A 20,639-nucleotide genomic window follows, 5' to 3' on the forward strand; every position below is an offset into this window, starting at 1 on the left:
GGCCGTTTCTTCAACTATAGCACCATCATGCACTGCCCACACGAAGGGAGATCTGACGACGAGAAAGAAGCGTTCTATGTGCAGCTGGAGCAGACATACGATGGATGCCCACTGCGGGACGTCAAAATCGTCATCGGTGACATGAATGCTCAGGTAGGAAGGGAGGAAATGTATAGACCGGTCATCGGACCGGATAGTCTGCATACCGTATCAAACGACAACGGCCAACGATGCATAAACTTTGCAGCCTCCCGCGGAATGGTAGTCCGAAGCACTTTCTTCCCCCGCAAGAATATCCACAGGGCCTCATGGAAATCACCTAATCAAGGAACGGAAAACCAAATCGACCACGTTCTAATCGACGGTAAATTCTTCTCCGACATCACGAACGTACGCACTTACCGCAGTGCGAATATTGAATCCGACCACTACCTCATTACAGTATGTCTGCGCTCAAAACTCTGGACGGTGATCAACACGCGTCGGAGTCGTCTGCCGCGGCTAAACATTGGGCGGCTACAAGACGGTAGACTAGCTCAAGACTACGCGCAGCAGCTGGAAGTGGCACTCCCAACGGAAAAGCAGCTAGGCGCAGTATCTCTTGAAGATGGCTGGAGAAATATTCGATCCGCCATTGAAAGCACCGCAACCGCTACACTAGGCACGGTGCCCCCGGATCAGAGAAACGACTGGTATGACGGCGAATGTGAGCAGTTAGTTGAGGAGAAGAATGCAGCATGAGCGAGATTGCTGCAACACCGCACGAGGGCGAACGAGGCACGATACAAACGGGCGCGGAACAGACAAAACTCGATTTTCCGGAGGAAAAAGCGCCAGCGGGAAGATCGAGACCATGAAGAGACGGAGGAACTGTACCGCGCTAATAACGCACGAAAGTTCTAAGAGAAGTTGAACCGTTCACGTAAGGGCCACGTGCCACAGCCTGATATGTGTAGGGACATAAACGGGAACCTTCTTTTAAACGAGCGTGAGGTGATCCAAAGGTGGCGGCAGTACTACGAAGAGCACCTGAATGGCGATGTGGCAGACAACGGTGGCGGTATGGTAATGAACCTAGGAACACGCGCGCAGGACATGCGACTTCCAGCTCCGAATCTCAAAGCCCCTGGAGTTGACCAACTACCAGGAGAGCTGTTTAAACACGGTGGTGAGACACTGGCTAGAGCGCTGCACTGAGTGATTACCAAGGTTTGGGAGGATGAGATTCTGCCGCAGGAGTGGATGGAAGGTGTCGTGTGTACCATCTACAAAAAGGGCGATCAGCTGGATTGTAGCAACTACCGCGCAATCACATTGCTGAACGCAGCCTACAAGGTACTCTCCCAAATTTTATGCCGCCGACTAACACCAATTGCAAGAGAGTTCGTGGGGCAGTACCAGGCAGGATTTATGGGTGAAGGCTCTACCAGAGACCAGGTGTTCGCCATACGTCAGGTTTTGCAGAAATGCCGCGAATACAACGTGCCCACAAATCATCTATTTATCGACTTCAAAGCCGCATATAATACAATCGATCGGGACCAGCTATGGCAGCTAATGCACGAAAACGGATTTCCGGATAAACTGATACGGTTGATCAAGGCGACGATGGATCGGGTGATGTACGTAGTTCGAGTTTCAGGGGCATTCTCGAGTCCCTTCGAAACGCGTAGAGGGTAACGGCAAGGTGATGGTCTTTCGTGTCTGCTATTCAACATCGCTTTGGAGGGAGTAATACGAAGGGCAGGGATTGACACGAGTGGTATGATTTTCACGAAGTCCGTCCAGTTATTTGGTTTCGCCGACGACATTGATATCATGGCACGTAACTTTGAGAGGATGGAGGAAGCCTACATCAGACTGAAAAGCGAAGCTAAACGGATTGGACTAGTCATCAGCACGTCGAAGACGAAGTACATGATAGGAAGAGGCTCAAGAGAGGTCAATGTAAGCCACCCACCACGAGTTTCTATCGGTGGTGACGAAATCGAGGTGGTTGAAGAATTCGTGTACTTGGGCTCACTGGTGACCGCCGATAACGATACCAGCAGATACATTCGGAGGCGCATAGTGGCTGGAAATCGTACGTACGTACTCCGTAAGACGCTCCGATCGAATAGAGTTCGCCGCCGTACCAAACTGACTATCTACAAAACGCCTATAAGACCGGTAGTTCTCTACGGACACGTGACCTGGACGATGCTCGTGGAGGATCAACGCGCACTGGGAGTTTTTGAAAGGAAAGTGTTGCGTACCATCTATGGTGGGGTGCAGATGGCGGACGGTACGTGGAGGAGGCGAATGAACCACGAGTTGCATCAGCAGTTGGGAGAACCATCCATCGTTCACACCGCGAAAATCGGAAGACTGCGGTGGGCCGGGCACGTAGCCAGAATGTCGGACAGTAATCCGGTGAAAATGGTTCTCGACAACGAGCCGACGGGAACAAGAAGGCGTGGTGCACAGCGGGCATGGTGGATCGATCGGGTGGAGGACGATTTGCGGACCCTCCGCAGACTGCGTGGTTGACGAAGTGCAGCCATGGACCGAGTTGAATGGAGAAGACTTTTATGTGCGGCACAGGTCACTCCGGCCTTAGTCTGATAAAATAAATAATAATTTATTCTGTACGTCAAACAAGACCGAAAATGTCGAGGAAGCATTTTCCATCTATTTTTAAATTTCAAATTAAACAATGTCCCTTCGACTTCTGAGTCGGACAAAAATCTGATGCGTTCAGGATAATTAGCTTCATCGTTCCCTAAAAGAAAATCGAATATCGATTCATCATTTTAGGACCCAACCTTATCAAAACCTAGAAGTGGTAGTCCTAGGCGGACTACGGTACGATCATTGATCACTAAACTAACTTATGTCTGCACGCGTTGAGTAGCAATGCAATTAAAAGGATTTCCACGTCATATACGAACGTCATAAGTCGAACCCTATAGACGATAAGTCGAATTGTGTTGCTGCTATGCGATAAAATTGTGCAACTCTCAGAATCAAAATTGCTAATCGAACACTAGCAAATTTTTCCCTAGCAAAGGTGTTCAGGTTGCAGTATTGCATTGTAAAAATAAGAAAAGAATTAGATTTTTTGTCGAAAAACCGAGATAATAATTTGGTAAAAGTGAAGAGCTGCTACGTGTGACTGCAACAGAGTGCTCAACGAATCCATTCGCTCGTACGAGCTATTTGCTTGTAACGCCTGACGGAGCCTTTACACTTATTTCAGAAAATCATATTCCATTGAAAATCATCTTTAACATGTTTCATTACAATAATATTATATAGTTTTGGAATCGATATTATTACAACAAACTTAGGCTGCGAACCATTTCACTGACGCGTTTAACTTATATTTATTGAACGGCTATTGCAGTGTTGTCCTACACTCAGGGCAAAAAAATCTGCTCTTTGATTTTACTCCATCTAAACGATTTTTTAGTCCCAACTAAGTAAGTTCAACCAATAGAAGGATATTTGAATTTTCTAAATGTCATGGCAAACTGTCAAAAAAATGCACTCCAGAGCCACAGGAGCGCGCGCACTGAAAATACACTGGAGTGTTTTCACTGGAGTGTATTATCAGCGCGCGCGTTCCTGTGGCTCTGGAGTGCAGTTTTTTGACAGTTTGCCATGACATTTAGAAAATCCAAATGCCCTTCTATTAGTTGAACATACTTAGTTGAGACTATAAAATCGTTTAGATGGAGTCAAATCAAAGAGCAGAATTTTTTGCCTTGAGTGTAGGACAACACTGCTATTCAGTCTTACAATTTCACGACGAGTTTATTATCTACCAGACGTTTCGACACAATTCCCGTTTAGAAACGTCGGGTAGACAATAAACTCGTTTTGAAATAGTAAGACTGAGTAGCCGTTCAATAAATATAATTCAATCGCACAGTTGATCCATAATCAGTACGATTAACTTTTAGTTATGGTTCACAGCCTTAAACATTCGTGAAAGGCTAGACACGGTCTTCTTCTTCTTCGACGGCTCTACATTTCAACTGGAACATTTTCTCAGGTAATAATTGAAAGCTTTTCTATGTCCGACATTGCATGAGTACGTATCTTGTGTGGCAAGTAAAATGGATACACTATGCCCAGGGAGTCGAGAATGCTTCCAACCCGAACACATCCTAGACCGGACCGATAATCGAACTCACCATCTCCGGATTGGCAATCCTACGCCATTGCTAGCTTTTGCCTCCTTATTATACATAGCCAATGCAAATTAAGGTGATGGATGTATTTTGGATATCTGAGTACAGTCTGGAATCGCTGGTTGGGATTTTAATACTTGGGCCACTGCTGGTTGGGTAATGGCCCAACTAAAAAGCAACCTTACGTCAAGATACAATGTAAACACGGAAAACGGGATTGGGCGCCATTGGACATCATTTGTGTCGAAATACACGTGTTCAAAATATAGATAGTGGAATCTATAGATGAGCGAAAGCATGGCTGAGTCGATTTTTTTGCCCGTGCACACGCGTATATGACGTCACAGCCCTTAACGTTTGCATTGAAATCGTGACGTCATGCTCGTTTGGAGACACGTTTGACAGTTCGTTTGGAGACAGAGGATTTATCTTCGCTCATCTATATATTCCACTATCTATAGTTCAAAAGGCTGTCAGTTGACCCAACAGTTGGGTTATTAAAAAACCGAATTCGTTAGTTGGGCGACTGTATATTTTTACTTTCTTTAAGTAAATAGGAATCATGTGTCTATTTAACCTCTTTCATAATCACATTTCTGACAATATTTAGGTAACGAATTCGAGAACATATGTCCAAAATACCATCGTTACCCTTTTGGTTACCCTACTACAAACGATTCGAATATATTTAATGAACAAATTTGTGCATTCTGGTTAGCGTGTGTTGAATCATTTTAGCGTGAGTGATTTCGAGCGATAAAAAATCCTCTCTCGAGAGTCAAGTGTTGGTGAGAGATCCGAAACCCATATCGAATCCGATCGAACTTCGCAAAGCCGGCTATGTATGATGCGGCACATGAACTGGATATAGCGAATATGCGACGGCACAGATGAAAACGCGCGCGTTGTTGACAGAAAATGTGCGCATCGCAAACGCAAGAGCCTACATTCAAAATCCAGCGATCTGCATTTACAGTCGCTGTAGACGAGCAAATCCGAAATGAGTACAGCTGGGGTCACCTTTTCCTGATTTAAAGTCCATGCTCTATTCTAATCCTAATCCATAACGAAGCAATGGATAGTAAATAATTTGCACCTGGTTGTTGGTGGCAAAAGAAGCATAGCGCAAAACATGTGCGTTTAAGTGGTCCGACCAGACCAGGTCCTACAATGATTGCCAGATCGACGTCGACGTCCTTTGCGTGAAGCACATAATAAATCATTGGTTTGAACGCGGGGTGGTACAGAGGAAGAGAGGAGGGTGTCGAGAAACAGATCCACGCGAGACGCGACTACTGATGGCTATGTGAGGCAGCAGCACAGCACTCTATTTACTAACCGTGTACGGATGACGAAGAAGAAGCATTCGAGCCTATACTACTAATGAACATACGCGACGACGGCCGATACCCAGGGTCAAACCGCGTGTGAGTGCTTCTGAAGGTCCGCTGACTGTTTGAAGCACTTGCGACACCGATCGTGCTAATAGTAATGCGAATCACTTGACAGTCTGGTCTAGTTCATGATCTAATCAAATGCGAAGATAAGTAGCGAACTGGTGCGAAGCTTCGGAAAAGGCAAACTGGGTTGAAGGTTGAACATCCACGTTTAGGATTTCAAAAAGGTTAGATTTTAAATTCTAGCTTTCAGGAAAAAACGATTGCAAATACAACACTTCTACTTGTACTTTCTAGCTATTTGTAAATAGGGGAAAAGACGGCTTTGGCAGGTTTTGTTCTATTAATGTCAGGGGGGTTTTTGTCGACCAAATTTCATGAAATTTGGCCACAATATTCTTTGATATGCAAAGAATGTTTAGGGCAAATTTGAGCATAGTCAGTCATAAAAAAAACCCCTGCCAATAATAGAACAAAACCTGCCAAAGCCGTCATTCCCCCTAGTTAGTTTTTTTCAATACAAAACTATCACATTTGATGTTAAAGTAAATGATTTTGAAACGTGTTAAATATTACTAAGGTTATCTTTTCAAATAATTGGATACATCCGTTAAAAATAAAACCTTGTCTACTTGCTTTTATTTTAATTGTGCAAGATTTTGCATTATTTACCCAACAGCATTATACACTTTCGGCCATTTTGCTCCTTAAGAAGCATCCCAAACTTGCAACGCAGTGAAGATCGGCAAAAAAGGAAGTCACCGAACGAAATGTGTTCGCTCGAGGCAATCGAAGAACCAAACAGCCAAGCCAAGGTTCTTGCGCTTCAATAAGAATGAAACGAATAATGTTGCTTGCTGTCTGTCAAGGGCTACCTCCTGCTGCAGCCTACAGCCCAGCACCGACGTCGTCACCAGCGCGCTAGCACTGTGAAATCATGTGTGAGCTCAAGCTCGAATGTAAATAAAATCCGAATGAAGAGCAGCTGGTTCACCACGCTACGTAAGTAAACGCCGGCTGTCGCTTCGTATTAGCTAATCGAACGGTTTACTATAGAAGACTTGATAATTACCATTTCCAATAAGCATGTGCCACTTACCTTAGTGGAGGGATAACATTTATCAATAGTACTGCACTGAATAATATTTGAACGTCATGTGAGTGACGCTAAACCACAATAAACTATTAATGCAATAATTATTGATGAAAATCATAATTCACGAATGATTGATAATTGTTTCTCATACAGCAACGAAGTATGGGTTACCCGTTGAAAATATAATCACCTTACTATAGCCTGGCAGATATAAATCAATTAACTTAGCAATAAAGTCTTTAACCCTTATGTAACCGACAGGATACCCGGGTACCTTTTTCGATTTTAAGTGAAACATTTTTACGGTTTCAAACGACGCTGGAAATTTCAACTTAGCGACATCTTTAAACAAGGCAAAATTTAGGTTTGGGTGATATATGAATAAAAATTCAGCAAGGGGTGTTAACTTTCTATGGCGAAGAAAAGTGGTCTTTCGAGATTTACAATATCAGTGCATATTTGTTGAAATTTTGATATCCTGCATGGTGTTAAACAGCAGCACCATGGCATTATTGTTTGTGTTGAGGTACATCAATAACATATACTCACAATTAGTCAAACTTTGTCTTCTATATCCGTGCTATGTCCAAGTCCCTTACTGGAACTTTGAGGTCTGTTTAAAAGTTCTTGATAGGTATGGAAACTGCTCCGTTTTCTATCTTACTGTACATATATTAATATCATCGCAAAACAAGGAAATATGTCGCTTCTTTTTGCTAACATTAAAAAAATCACAAACATAAGAAACAAATCAAATACCTTCTCATTTCTTTGTTTTTCGTGGGATGAATATCGGAGCTATGAGATAAAATTCACATTTGCCGAGCTGGAGTATGCCCTCCAGAAGGTCAAAGGTAAGTCAGTCGGCCCCGACGACCTGCTTAAGCACCTGCCCACCAGTGGAAAAATAACCCTCCTCAATACCATCAATAAGGAATGGCAAGAACCCAAGTAACCAAAAGTTTCTTTAAGGGTATACGTTTTTCGCTGAAGCAGCTCAGTGAAGCTGATTAAGCGAAACACGTACTCTTAAAGAAACTTTTGGTTACTTGGGAAGGAACGCCTCCGACCAAATGGAAGTCCAGCTTCGTCGTACCCATCCCGAAAGGTCACGGCTCACCCAACGACGTCGATAACTACAGGCCCATCGCCCTCACCAGCGTCGTCTTCAAACAAATGGAGAGAATGGCCAATCGAAGGCTCTTCGAATTCCTGGAAAATGGTGGCCACCCGGATAACAGGCAGCATGCGTTCCGGTCAGGCAGAGAAACTAACATCTATTTCGCCGCGCTTAGTCAAATATTGAACGACGCACGAAGAAAAGGGCACCACATCGAAATGGCTGCCCTAGACCTCTCAAAGGCGTACAATCGTACATGGACACCCGATGTTCCTACAGTTCCTCAGGAATTTCATATCAGACCGAACCTTCAGGGTCCTGGTAGGAAACCAACATCAAGATCAATGAAGAAAGAAACCAGGGTCCCCCAAGGTTCCGTCATCGCCGTTACCCTCTTCCTCATTGCGATGGAAGGAGCTTTTGACCGGTTACCAAAAGAGATATATATCCCAATCTACGCCAACGACGTCCTGGTGCTGGCAACGGGAAGGCACCCCAAGGCCACACGTTAAAAACTTCAAGCGGCCGTCAATAACGTGGGCAAATGGGCCAATTCAACCGGCTACATAATGTCAGCGGGTAAGTGTTCCAGAACCCACATCTTCAACCTCAGCCATAGACCCCCAACCCAACCCAATCGATAAAGTCCCCATCCCCACCAAAAAACTTTTAAAATCCTAGGCGTCACAGTGGACAGGAACCTTCACTTCCGTGATCACTGCAACCGAGCCCGCGGTGATTGTGATTGAAAAGAAGATCCAGAAGCACCCGCCCAACGCAACTCCAAGTAGCAAACGCACTCATCGGCAACCGACTTCTTTATGATATCGAGCTGTGCAGCCTTAACGTCGACAACCTCATCGCCCTACTAGGACCAACCTACAACCTTTCCGGCTCCTAGCCACCGCCGCTCTTTGCAGCAGAGTTATTGGTTATTCCGAACACACAAAAGCCAGCCAAAACCCCGAACACCTCAACAACAACGCCAGTAAGGCCATGCACAACCTTTGTGGAAAACACATCCCCAAGATTGCCGGCCTCCGACGTCTTGGCCCGAGAAACTGGCAAACCACACCTCCCAAAGTAGACCTCAAGCTAAAAGGACACCTGAAAAGAAACCCGAACCCAACCGAAGCTTAGGAAAGCTGGCTCTTGACCACATACAGGAAGAGTATCCAAATCATGACATCCGGTTCACGGATGGCTCCAAGGCCGCCGGCAAAGTCGTCATTGGAATCTATTCCTCTACCATCGACGAATCCCATCGACTGTCGGACCGTTGCACGGTTTTTTTCAGTCGAAGCAGCCACCATCTTCAGGACCATGGTTATACCCAGCACCCTGCCAATCCTCATCGTATCGGAATCGGCTAATGTCTTAACGGCCCTGGCATCGCCAGCTAGCAGGCACCCATGGATTCAAGCGATCGAGTCCGTAGCCAACATCAACATCACGCTCCTCTGGATACCTGGCCATGCAGGAATACCAGGCAACGAATACGCAGACGCACTAGCTAATCTCGGAAGGAACGATGGTTTTTTGAGCAGAGAAGTCCAAACTATGAGTAAAGGCAGAGCTTGCCACAGCATGGGCAAACGACTGGCACTGGCAGAAAAATTTCCGATTCTATCTGTACCAGTGCACTGCGCTAGTCAATTGGTCGTTTGGTTTTGAGTACTTCGGTCAAATTTCGCTTGACGGATTGAATGAGCCGTTCCCAGCAACCAACCACCCATGTGCGGACTAGCCAGTGGGTTAAAGTACCAGGACATAGTAGGCGTCGTACATTCCTTTGCAATGAATCGCCTACTTTGAGCGACACACCAGGAGGCAAACTTTCAGAAATCAGTATGGCGAAAGGAATCTAAGGTTCAATATATCTCGAAAATAATCACCTTAATCGAAAAAATATTTGGTAGGCGTAGTAGCGGAGACGTTCCTACATAACTTGTACCAAATAGATTTTCGTGAAAAGTTCCTGTTGTTGAGAAAACCTTCGTTAGATGTCTTTCGCCATACAAACTTCAGGTGGTTAACTCATGCTGGCTATTTTTACATATACATTAACGCCGGGATACGGCAGCGGCGGGTAGGAAACCAATCACTGTCCACTGTCCATTAATCCCATAATCCTTTTTTGTTTTCATGCCTATTCAACGCGCGCAGAGCGTCGCGAAGTTCTTTAGATGCACCAACAAAATTAGTCCCTCTATCGCTGTAGAAGCAAACAAAACCCTCGGCGAGCTACACATTTTTTTAACGCCATCATGCACGAACTAGTGCTGAGGGAGTTGGCGACCTTAATAAATATGAAGAACCCGGACAGTAAGACACGTCATTAAGACCCTTCAAAGTTTATCGACTTTTCGCTCTACTATGACTTCGAAGAGTCCAAAATAATCCACCCCTTCATTAAAGAAACGTGCAGCTATTCTTGCCAATGGAAGCTCAGCCATTTCTGGAGGAGCAGGAGTTGCATCACGGTTACGACACCACTGACAGTTGTTTCTTATACTGCGACGTGTTCGACGAAGTCTAGGGATGCAATAACGTCGGCAGACCCTTCAACTCCTCGTTGTATACATTTTGCTGGGTTTGGCGAAAATGGAACAGCTGAGCCCACTGTAGATCCGCTACTACCAAATGTTTATGTTCCGAAGATTTCCGAAGCCCACTGTTGTTTCGCTCGCATGTTGTCCACAAACCGCTTCACATAAGCCGAAAAGAGCTGAGCAGAATATGATACGTTTTGACGAAACAAAACTTTCAGCAAACGTTTCCAATTCGAATATTTAGTTGCCATGACAACCGCTTCATCAGCTTTGATGTGGGTGTTGACGAGTGCGGTTGGTCGAAGTTCTTCGGTTATTTTTTCTTGGTTTTGATCTGAGAGTTTTGATGCATGATCCGGCTCCGGCTGCTTTGAAAATTTGGATCCTTTGCACTTGCGATCGCTACTTTCCAGCTGTATATGTTTCGTCCATTAAGTGCCGTCATTAGCTACATTCTGCTCCGATTTAATCCAGTTCTAATCGTTGACATCGGTAGTGTCTAAGATTTCACTCACCCTTGCAGCCACGTGTTGGCTGCACCGCCGGTGGTCGAAACGTAACCAACACAATACGTTCCGGAAGTCACACCAGAAAAGATGTAGAACATGGATGGATAATGATTTAATTGTGCTATCGGCCAGCCTGGCACCGATTACGGCACCGTGAAGCCGAGGTGTTGACAGATCTCCAGGGGAGCAACACGTGTTTTCGCCGCCACCAAAACCACAATTGCTTGCCCTCTATCATCCCACTTCAGTCATATGCGCACACATCTTGAGAGCGTGACCTTCAGAGCTATCAGCAAGTAGGAATTAAGTCCTAATGGGTCAAATATACTATACGTTTCGTATCTTAAACAGCTTTCGTTTTGTTGGAGGTCTGCTTCCATAAAACAGCATCGCGTCTAATCGAGTCCAGTAGATGTTATATGTGAAGCAATCGGTTGATGTATTCCACCACATCCCTAAAACCTTTTCAGTAGCGTACTCCGCCACTATGTGGAGAGCCATCTCATTCATTAGGTATTCACCCGAGTATGTCGTCGACATAATGTTTGTTCTCCAGCGCCTATACTGCTAACAGAAACTCTTCACGGAACCTCTGAGCGTTTTTGTTTTTAACGAACTGAGCAGTGGTCATTGCCGAGCATGCTCCGAAGATCATTACGGGAACTATGAATGTGCTTGGATCGCGAACGCTGCTACCTTCGTTCCAAAGAAATAGTTAGAAAAACTGATCCTCAGGCCGTATATCAATCTGGAAAAACATCTCGCGAATGTCTCCACAAATACCAACACGACATTCACGTAATATGTGCATGACAACAACCAACGTACTCAGCAAATCCGGACCATACAATACGAATCTTCCCTGGCTTATTGGGATTGACGACTGGAAACGTTGGTAGATACCAGACCTGTACCTTAGTAGCTGCTAGCTCTTCCGGCATCACTTTCCTGAAATACCTCTTTTGTTCATATTCGGCTAGTTTCGCATTTTATGCAAGTCCTAAATCGTTGTCTTTTGCTAATCGTCTTTGCAGGCATCTCGTCGTTGCAAAGCCATCGGTCGGCTGTCGGGTAAACAAATACTGTCGACATGACATAGAAGACCGGTCTCATATTTCAAGCTCTATCTGGAATAAGGGAAATGTCGCAAGAGATAATTTTCTTCATCGACTTCCCCTCTTTTAAATAAAAATGAGAAGCAGCTGATTTCTTTGAGGTTCATCACTTCAGAACGATAGAAAATAATGCGAACTTACATGCTGAGGTGATAAAATGCAAAGAAATCCTCTGCTTGTCTGCTTCCTTTTATTTAAAAGAGGGGAAGTCGACGAAGAGAGTTCTCTCTTGCGACAATCGCCCTTCTTCTAGATAGAGCTTAATTTGTTTCCGACGGTGCAGTTGACCTTCGTTTTGTAAACTACACTCGCAGATGTGATAGCTGTAATTCCCGTTAACTTTAACGACCGCCCTCCGAAGATCGTCCAACCATGTTGCAAGAATGCCGGACAGCAACCCTGCAAAGATGGTGTTCGCTTCCGATCCGGCAGGTACGAGACGGCGTGGAGCGCAGCGAGCGAGATGGGCAGACCAGGTGCAAAACGACTTGGCGAGCGTGGGGCGTATCCGAGGATGGAGAGATGCGGCCTCGAACCGTGCATTGTATGGCGTCAAATTGTTGATTCAGTGTTATCTGTTGATGTTAACTAAATAAATGAAATGATTGCTCTTGAAGACCATAATTTACTCTATGAGAGTGTTATAAAACCAGTATAAAACCAAAATGTTACCAGAGATGTACCCCAAGTTGAGAACCGTTGGCATAGAGCACAGATCGGTAGTATGCTATGCTTACGCCTGCTATGCAGGACAACGTCTGTTAGGACAACCAGTAAAATATAAATAAAGAAGTTTTCGAACCAAGAATACGGCCAATACGGGATCCTTTTGCTTATCTAAGGGAACCGGATTCGGCATGGAGCTGGTACAACTCGGTGGCTCTCAAAAAGTCGGTGACCGAGCTATTAAACTAAGAATTCAACAATCACGAACACAGGTATACGGGTGGCTCATTTCAGGCCGTGGAGTAGGCTTCAGGGTGACCGGGACCGGCTTTCATCGCAGCCACCTCTCCGCCCAGCAAGCCCTCCCTCGTTCCATCGGACCCCGCTAGTGTTATCTCCTCACTTCAGAGCGAAACGCTTGCTAGGATTTCGGGACAAAGCAACACCAAGGCCGATTACCTTGCCAGAGTCGGCGATAACCGTCCCTTTGGGAGACGTAAACACCTGGATGAGAAGACAGTGCGAGACAACTGGTAAATGTATTGGAAAGCTTCCACTATTGGACAGCTGCAGGACATCAAGGGGACCACGTCGGCGTGGACGGTCTTAAGCAGCCCAAAAAACCAGCAAAGAGTCTCTCGGATCCGAACCGGACACAAGCGGTTCTCTCATATCTTTTGTGGGAGCCCCTTCCAGATAATTTGCTACGTTTGCGGGGTCCACAATATTGTACAATACATAATATGCCGATGCCCCAAAATCCAGGTTCCCAGAGATACTTATCCCGAGTAGACGAAAATAGCTCAATAATATCAAATGTTGATGAGATAGCAAAAAGAGATATGGACATGATTGATATAAGAGATAAAAGATCAGACGATAATATCAAGATTTTGCACTAAAATATCACGAGAAGATTATGTTATGCTTTTTGTAATAAATGAACAATATCATGTGCCATTAGTTTGTTCTTATCCATAGCATATCTTGATATTTATATGATATTTCGGGGCAATTTTTTGATATTGTTGCCTGCTCTTTTATCTCTTAGGGGCCATCCAGAAACCACGTGGTCATATTTTTGAAGATTTTCAACCCCCCCTCCCCCCCTGTGGTCTATCGTGGTCATTTGGCAGACCCCCCCTCCCCCCCTTTGACCACGTGGTTTTTTTTAAGCACAAAAATTTAAAAAAAACCTGTGTAACTAAAACATATGGTTAATCCGATCAATTTTGAAGATGGACAATTTCAACTGATTCAAAATCAAACTAAAACCCAGCATGGGAATTATAAATTTTCATTATTTCGAAGATTTTTATGATGTTATCATGTTGTAATGTGTATCGGGTATTAGGTTATCTAGAACTCGCATACCTTCGATGCATCAGGAGGATACCAAAAAATTTTCCAAAATATCCCTATATTTTTTAATTTCTTTATTGGTGATTTTTTTAAATACATAATTGCAATTTTTGCTTTTACAAGTGCTAATTTATTATTGTTCTGTGGAAAATTTTCAACTGTTTATGGAAATTTTGCATTATTTGCAGTAATTCTATATTTATTTAATACCTATACCCTGATTTCTTTATTGGCAATTTCCAATTCTATTATGGAAAATTTCTATTTTTTCTCTGATAAATAATCTAGAGCTGGCTCATCTCTCAAAATTTCTAATTCTTCATTGAAATTTTATTTTGATATTGACTCGTGGAATCCAATGATGCCATACTAAACATATTTTCTCGGTCACTCTGATGTCTTTCGAATAATTTCCCAAGGAACTTCTATTCCATATCTCGATAATGCTTCAGTCAATGGTCTTTTCATAAGCGACTCATAGAAGAATGAATGTATTATAGATCAATTATCATTTTGGAGTTCGGATCATTCGATTTATCCAATTAACCAAATTATGAATGATGTATGATATAATATCCCATTAGGTCCATTGGGTTGATATGACAATTGTTATTTGTACAAGCTACTACAGACTTTTTAGTTAAAAAAATTATGTTGAGCTTTTTAATGGAATGTCTTTACTTGTCATAAGACGAGTTTGTACCTTCCCATTTAATTCCACCACTTGATCCACCACTTGATCCACCACTTGATTGACAGATACGTATTTCGACCTCAACAGTAAGGTCGTCTTCAGTGTTTCGTACTTGACTCGACTTAGGTTATACAAAACTTTTAGGTTTTAAAAAACGTCCTGGAAGTCGTAATGTTTGAACTACTTAATCATCCAAGTCCGTGAACCCAGTGCTTCTAAGGCCCTACAAAAAAGGCATAGTCATTGTGCAGCTTGATGTTGACTCAAGATAATTTTGGGTACCTTGTCTCTTAGATCTCATGTTAATGGAAATTAGGATCATATGCTTATTTTATCGGATTGGTACATACCGATGATGAGGACATTACAAATGTCATGATTGATCACCCGAGAAGTCGTGGGCTGAACTTGAGAGCAATCACTGGCTTAACGTTCAGGATGACCCATCTTATCTGAGTGTTCAGAATGATTCAAACATTTCAACTTCATTTGCATGCTCTTAGAATCGAAATCTTCCCAAAGTTTCGGATAACTGTGTTTTCAGGGTCAGTCAAATTTGAGCTCCCATATTTTTTTTCTGTAAAACCAATATCTAGATGAACAATTTTACTGAAGAAAATGGTGGTCTAGCTCTCTTTTGTGATTTAATAGACAATCTAAAACGCTGAGCATATATGACCCATCCGTCCCGAAAGGGTTGAGATTTGTTTTGGAATTCAATTTCAATCGTTATTATAACACTATTTATTACCTAGATTGTTTTAGGAATTGGAGTGTTTTTTCTGGAACACTGCCACTTTTTTTCATATCGCCGGACTCTTCTTAGTTCTAAGACCCTTTTATGAATTTAAAAAGCATTTTATTTAGAATTCCATGAAAACTCATACGTGAACATGTACGTTATGTGGAAGATATTGATTTGAAAAATGTATTGGAGGTAACCACTTTCCCTTCGATTCGCTCCTCTAATGTGGACGTGTACAATGCACATGTGGAAGTATTGGCTTGATAAATGGATTGCGAGTGATTTGACTATGCGTCCAATTTGGGAATCTCGAGCTCGTTCAGTAGCCGCTAGGTTGCGAAGGCCAACGGAGGTCCTTCGTAGCTTAGTTGGTTAAAGCACCAGTCTAGCGCAGGGATTGAACTTATCATTTTATTATCATTTAGTATTCAGCCAATAACTCATTCCAGACACGGAATTCCGAAATGTATTGTATGGCGGACTTCTAGCGCTGATTCCCCTCTACAACTTTGTCTAAGGGTACATTGTTCTATATCTAATATTCACCGCGGGAAACGCTAGTATCATTTGATATACTAAATGATAATAACACTGATTATCATTTAGTATGTTGAGTGATCCTAGCGTTTCACGCTGTTAATATTAGACATAGAACAATGTACCCTTTGACAAAGTTGTAGAGGGGAATCAGCGCTAGAAGTCCGCCATACAACACATTTCGGAATTCCGTGTCTGGAATGAGTTATTGGCTGAATACTAAATGATAATGAAATGATAAGTTCAATCCCTGGTCTAGCGTACTGTAGGGTCATGGGTTCGAGTCCCATCGAAGGGAAAGTGGTTACCTCCAATACATTTTTCAAATCAATATCTTCCACATAACGTACATATTCACATATGAGTTTTCATAACATTGTAAATTAACGTCCAAGTCGGGTGGTTTAATCCCCGAAATAGGCAATTACCTTTGATTGAACTAGAATTTCATGTTGATTTTTAAATGCAAACTTCTCTATGTCATAACCTTTTCATACGCACTACTAGAATTTTAGGTATTATTGATCAAAATTTAAAATGCACCTAAATGTTCTAATTAGGTGCATTATTAAATTTTTCGATCAATTAGCCTAATTATTCAATATCATAAGAACTAGGCTTCTTAATCCTAAATAATTGCCTACATGTATTGCTTGGATGAATTTTAAATTCCAAGATCTTCCTAATTTTCAAGAATAATTATTCTGGAGTTGCAAGGGAAACCCTTCAGAACAGTTAGAAGAAATTCTTTGGAGTCTCCACGGAAAAATCTTCAGTATTTCAACGATTTTTTTTTTTCGAAATTCTGTGGAAAAGTTCCTAAAAAAGGTTCTGTAGAAATTTTGAAGAACTAGAAGAATCCGTAGAAGGATCCTAAATGCATATTTACGATGAAAATTCCAATAAACATCAAATTCCGAAGAACTTCCGGTATAAATTAGAAAAAAAATCCAGCTTACTTTTTTACAGAATCTCTAAAGATTTTTTTCAAAATCCTGGGCAAATTTAATGAATCTTCAAAGGAAATTCTTCTAAATTTCCAATGGAAATTTTTTTCGTTTTTCAAAAAATAATCTTAGAAATTTTCAGCAGTTTTTTTAATTTCCAAAAGAAATTATTTGGAGTATACCAAAATATTTCGAGGATATTTCGATGTTTTTACAAGTGGAAATAACGAAAAAAAAATGCACTTTTGTAGTACTTGTGAAGTTTGTACTTTAGAAGCAATTCCAATAGGAATTCCTTAGAAAACTAAATCAAAATTTTAAAGATTTTCTGATGTGAAAATTCCTTAAAATTTTTAAATCATTTCTTGTGCTTCTTTGCATGGTAAAGATTTGAAGCAATGTTTAGCTGAACCTCCAAAGAAATCAAAATGACTTTCCGAAGAAGAATGAATTTCCCATGAAATTTTGGAAGAATTTATGGTGCAAATTAAAAAAAAACACGAACCTTGTGAATTCTAAAGATTTATTCTTTGAAAATCCAAAGTATTTGTTGAAGATAATCCATAGACTCTTCCGTGGAAATTCTAAATAATGCCTCGAATAAAAAAAATATTTGGAAAATTTAAAAAATGTGATGGAATTCACAAAGAGCGTAAAAAATTTCATTTCAAAATTCCAAATTTGAAAACAAAAATCCAAAAACAAAAAATCAACGGTAATATCAAAGTGTTTCATGTGGCATTGGCTATTTAATTTCTCATGAAAATTCAGAAGATTTTTTCTTGAAAAATTTAGAAGTCTTCTTCTTCTTCTATGGCTCCATATTCCAACTGGAAGTTGGTCTGCTTTTCAACTTAGTTTATTCTTTTAGCATTTCCTCAGTTATAAATTGAAAGTTTTAAATGCCAGCAATTGTACGATTATATATCTTGTGTAGCAAGTACGAAGGATACATTATACCTAGGATGTCGACAATGTTTGACACCCGAAAACATCCTAGACAGGAACGAGAATCGAACTCGTCATCTCCGGATTGGCAATCCTATGCCTTTGGTCGTAAGGCTAACTGGGGACTAAACATTTTGAAGTGCACTCCCCAAAATGTTCGAAAAACTTATTTTGGAAATGAAATAGAATTTCTAGTGAAGATTCGGAAGAACTTGTCGAAGAAATTCATTAGAATGTAAAAAAAATATGAAAATATGAACATTTTTTTCCACCGAAAATTATATGTATTTCCAACGAGACTGTTTTGAATTTTCAGACAGAATTCACATAGAATTTTTTTCGGCATTTACACTGGCGATATTTTGTTTTTTTTTCATGACCAATTTGTAGCAAAATTTTCCGGAGAGAATTGTTCAAAAAACATTCTGAATGCTAGCACTTTATCAGGATTGTATGAAGTAAGGTCAAAGTTTTACAGGAAATTTTTTACTGGATTTTTCCTGAATATCCACAAGACATTCTTTTGAAGATTTTTCTTGAATTATTGTAAAAACATGAACAGTTTTCAAAATTGTAGCTGTAGTCCGCTGATGCAAAAGTGTCGGCGGCGTGATGCCAAAAACCATCTGCGGCGGAATTTTAAAAAAATATTTTTTCATTTTTCTTTCCCAATTTTTTTTGGTGAAAATTGAGACTGAAACGCAACCTGCTTTTTCGTTTATTTTTTTTAATGGAAAAAGGATCTAAAGCTAAGTCGGCCAAATAACTCAGATATGCATCGGCGTTGCGACCGACGCTGCGTTACCGGGTTTTCTCGATGCTTAATGCTAAATTCTTTTTAACACTGAGTTGAAAAAACGCTACGTGGGCATCGGCCCTAAGATGCGCTTTGCGTTTAATGATTAAATCATTAAATTTTGATGATTTGTATTTTTTACACCGCTATTGTTATTTACCAAAAATTTTCGTGTTAAAAAAAAACCACGTGGTTCGAGAGCAACACCCTCCCTCCCCCCATGTGGCTTATCGTGGTCATTTTCCAAACGCTCCCCTTCCCCCCCTATATGACCACGTGGTTTCTGGACGGCCCCTTATATCAATCAAGTCCATACCATGTTTTGTTATTCTGTTCATGGCTTCTGTCCGGGATGGGATACTTCCAAGCGTCAGGGACGTGCTTTCGGATGATGCAGCCAGCATCACTGCCCTAATCTGTTTCCGATGAGGGCTTATTTAGGCAAACTGCTTCACGGCCACCTGAGGGTAATCTTGGTATAAGACCCACAACACGGCACGCTCGGGCGATTGTAAGTCCCGCCCTCAAAGATCGGGGAAAACCGGGCTCGAAGTCGCCTTCTAAGGTCAACTCGAGGGGCCTTACACCTCTCCAATTCCAACATTCTCGCCTAACCCGCCTTGTCTATCTCCTGATCGTTTCTTGTAGCACCGCAAGTTTGAAAATGCTACCATCGAAAACTTCGGTGAAGTTCTCCAGCTGAATTACAGTGTTCTGGTTTTATTTTGTTTTTGTTGGTTACCCGGCGTTCTGTTCAGTCTAGTTGACTGTCGGATGATCCTGCGGTCAATCTAGCACTAGTTTCAGAAGTCTCTTCATACTGAGCCATTCTAACGACTAGAGGGAATTAAAAGTTTGATTGGCGACTTTTGGAGTATGGTCTTCGCCTTAAGCTAATTTTAGCATCACTGGAGAGCAACTCAGTTGCCCAATAGTGGACCCCCAACCAATAGTGGACCCTCCAGCCATTTTTGCATTATTACAGCACAATGTAAACATTTTGCTATGAAATTTCATCGGGAGAACCTACCTTACATTCCTATGATTTGACTACATGCATTGGAAATGCTATGGAAAGTAAAATTAGATGATTTTTTACAATTCTATAAAAAATAAACACGAGAGTGTCCATTACAGGAATATTTTGGGGGGTCCATAACAGGAAAACATAAAAATCAAATGAAGTGGGAAGCAATTTTATGGTCTCCCAGAGGGTCTATTATAGGGCGAATTCAGTCAGACTTTAAAATGTTAATTTCAACAAATAACGTCGAGTATTTGAGTATTTTATGTTTGTATCGTAAAGAGGAGATGCAAGGCTTGATATTAGATATAACGCAAAATTAATATTTTGAAAATTTCCACTCCTTATGCCAGGAAGAGCAAAATTTCGCTACTAGGGGGTCCACTATTGGGCATTTTACCCTATCTATTTCAATTTCATTTAAATATTTCAAGTGTATCATCTTAGCATAGCCACACTGTAGGCAAATCCTTCCTCAATCTTCCTACTCACGGTTTCCTAGATATTTTTTTACATACAAGTACAGTAATACCTCGATATAACGTAACCTCGATATAACGTAACCTCGATATAACGTAACTCGATATAACGCAATTTTTACCTCGATATAACGTAACTTTTTTTCGCTCCTGTTTTAACAGTTTTCATTTCAAACGTGATTCATTGAGTATAAAAATATTTTTTTTAACTCTAGGCCATTATATGACCGACCATCCTCAACAGACATAGGGTGGAAAGAAGAATCCCACGCTCGCCAAGTCGTTCTGTACATGGTCAGCCTACCTAGCTTACTGCGCTCCACGCCTTCTTGTACTTGCCGGATCTGGGGTAACACTATCTTTGCAGGGTTGCTATCCGGCATTCTTGCAACATGTCCTGCCCATCGTACCCTTCCGGCTTTAGCTACCTTCTGGATACTGGATTCGTCGTAGAGCTGAGCATACTCAAGGTTCATC

The sequence above is a fragment of the Armigeres subalbatus genome, chromosome 1 (assembly GCF_024139115.2).
Source record: "Armigeres subalbatus isolate Guangzhou_Male chromosome 1, GZ_Asu_2, whole genome shotgun sequence".
NCBI lineage: Eukaryota > Metazoa > Arthropoda > Insecta > Diptera > Culicidae > Armigeres > Armigeres subalbatus.